General features: G+C 46.1%; 1 long non-coding RNA gene across 1 annotated transcript; it reads right to left on the bottom strand.

Annotated features, from left to right (window-relative positions):
• Positions 1-504: 504 nt before the first annotated feature.
• On the bottom strand, positions 505-2,538 carry LOC139036208 (uncharacterized). Its single transcript, XR_011488909.1, has 2 exons — positions 2,332-2,538; positions 505-1,794 (listed from the first exon to the last, which is right to left on the bottom strand). It is a non-coding gene; the product is annotated as an uncharacterized lncRNA (long non-coding RNA).
• Positions 2,539-2,934: the final 396 nt, after the last annotated feature.

Here is a 2,934-nt window from a genome sequence, read left to right on the forward strand (position 1 = left end):
ATCAATTCTTGGCAAAGTTTGCTGCTTTTACTTCCAGAAGATACAGTGCATAGAAAGAATAAGCTATTTCAGAATTTTTTCATGTTTTTGCACTCTACTGCCTTAGCCCTGCATTTATCTCTGTTTTCACGTACAATGATCTAAATGAAATTTTTGAGATGAATATTAGTTTTTCACAACATACAACATCTGTTCCCAATTGAGGTAATAGGGTTACAGTCAACGGGATACAAAGTACTCATGGAAACATTCATGTTGAGAAAGAGTCTTCTGGGACAACTGAAAGATGGATCTTCTGTTTTCTGGGGGAATGCCTTCCACTGGAGGCTGGGGAAGCATCAGGAATGGAAGACAACACAGATTAGTGTTGATATAAAGATGAGTCTCAGACCCAATCTGAGATCAGCCACCCACAGAACTTTGTTTATTTCTAAAATGGATTGTTCAGATATGGCGTTCCTTATGTGGAAAAATGTAATGAATGAAGAGACAGAGGGAGAAGGGTGACTGTTCTCAGATAAACTGGAAACATTTATTAAACCTTGTTTTATCTTACACATTTCACTAGGAGAGTGTGTGTAACATTGGCTTAATATCAGGGTAGGGAATGAGGAAACTAAACAAGTGAGTCTCAGAATGGATTTCTTTAAACAGACTCTTTTTCTTTCTTTACTCAACATCTTTTTTACTTATTTAAATAAATAAAGCTAAAAAGTAAAGTCATTTATTTAAAGTCTTTTTTAAAAATTGACTTTGTTTTGATCCATATAACAACTTCAGATTTGAGAAACAGAGGGAGCCACAAAGGGTAAGTTATTAGCAAAGGGAATAGAAATAATTAGGTATACCTTCTTGCCCTTTCATATTTATCAAGCTCATTTCATTCTATTTTAAAGCACTCTGTGTCAGATGTATATTGGTAATTATTTTCAATGTAAAGCCTAGGCGAGGGTGAGCGGGTGTGCTCTGATCTCAGGACGTTGTCTTACTGTTCTGAGGCAGACACTGGGGGAATGCTTGCTGCGCCTCTTTCCCAGAACCCCTCCAGCAGAGACCACGGACTCACCTAAGGGTCTTGTAAGCTCCTGCCTACCTCCTGGGTCTGGCCGAGCCTCCTTTGCCCCTGCTTCTCTAACAGTGTGACTGGCTCAGTTTCCTCGTTACAGAAAGAAAAAAGTGTCTTTACTCCTTGAAGTGTGATAGCCTCTGGAAGTAGTTCTGAATAAACATCATTTTCACTAAGATGAGTTTCCTCCCTGTGTCTCTTTGTCATTCTAGGCTATTGTTCTCGCAGAGGCTTGGTTCCCAGGCTCTTCTGTGCCGATTGTGCTAACAAGACCAGCCTGGGTAGGCGGCCCTACCAGGGATGGTTCTGCTTTCTCAGGACCGTTCCTCCCTGCTTATTTAAGATCCCCTTACCCAGGCATCCCCTGGAGAAGGGAACGGCTACCCGCTGCAGGATTCTCGCCTGGAGAATCCCATGGACAGAGGAGCCTGGTGGGCTACAGTCCACGGAGTCCCAAACAACTGGACAGGACTGAGTGACTAACACATTCACCTCACTTGTTTTTCCAACCTAGGCAGCACTGAGAAGGTCTTCAGTTCGAACATCCGCAGGTCAGTGGAGAATAAACCTCCCTCCCTCTGCCTTCAGCCGTTCCCGTGTCTCTGTCTTGAATGAAAACAATCTGCGTGCTCTGAGAGGCACGTCCTGAGTTCTTCTCCTGCTGCCTCAAACCAAAAGGCCTTTTTGAAGCTGGGGTTGTCTTTAACCAGAAACCGCAAAAGTGAGTTCTACAAAGAAAATGTGTACATGTGCATGCATTAGGAAATAGTAGAATAATGCTTTTTCACAAAGTTTTTCTAATCAACTGTTAATTAGAGAGTTTCAGAGTTCACCTAGGCCCTAGGGGAAGAACAGGGACAAAAGCAAGCTCCCAATAGTTGGATTCTTCTGGGACCTAAATTATAGAGATTTATCAGGAGATTCTATCCCTTAATTATAAGAACAATTTTGGAACGTGGGGTACATCCTGCGATGTGCCACTTAGTTCATTGTAGCAGGAATTTAAAAAACGGCACCCCAGTGACTTGACAGATTTTCATGCCATTTCAAAGGAGCCAGGTTTATATGCCGCTGCTGCTGCTGAGTCGCTTCAGTCGTGTCCGACTCTGTGCGACCCCATAGACGGCAGCCCGCCAGGCTCCCCCGTCCTGGGATTCTCCAGGCAAGAACACTGGAGTGGGTTGCCATTTCCTTCTCCAGTGCATGAAACTCTTGAAAAACTTGAAAACAGACACAGGAAGGCCTGGAGTGTTACCTGCACATACCTTTATCAGCCGCCTCCTCGCAGAGCCCACGCGCCGGCGCACTACGAGACCAGGGCTTCCTAAGTGAGGTCAAGGCCTCCTCATCGAGCCCCCGGGAGCGGGGACCTCCATTCGCCTCAAAGCCGTGAAGGCTGCTGTGTGATTCTCAGGGCTCCGCCTCCACTGCCCGGTTTCACTGCTGGGCCCTTCATCTCAGCGCACAGGGTCCCTGCCGGTCCCCACGCAATTGCAAGAAGGAACAGGAAGAACTCTCAGCTCCGTCAGAGTGTCAGGAGTCAGAGACCTCAACAGCAGGTCCAAGGCCTCAAATCTGGTCTGAACATGTTAAGTCAACGGGGAATGGGTCAAAGCCTTCACGGCTTTGAGGCGAATGGAGGTCCCCGCTCCCGGGAGCTCGATGAGGAGGCCTTGACCTCACTTAGGAAGCCCTGGTCTCGTAGTGCGCCAGCGCGTGGGCTCTGCGAGGAGGCGGCTGATAAAGGTATGTGCAGGTAACACTCCAGGCCTTCCTGTGTCTGTTTTCAAGTTTTTCAAGAGTTTCATGCATTGGAGAAGGAAATGGCACCCTCATCTACCAAGTCACTGTGATTAAAAAAAAACAAA

Source organism: Odocoileus virginianus, chromosome 8 (assembly GCF_023699985.2).
Source record: "Odocoileus virginianus isolate 20LAN1187 ecotype Illinois chromosome 8, Ovbor_1.2, whole genome shotgun sequence".
NCBI lineage: Eukaryota > Metazoa > Chordata > Mammalia > Artiodactyla > Cervidae > Odocoileus > Odocoileus virginianus.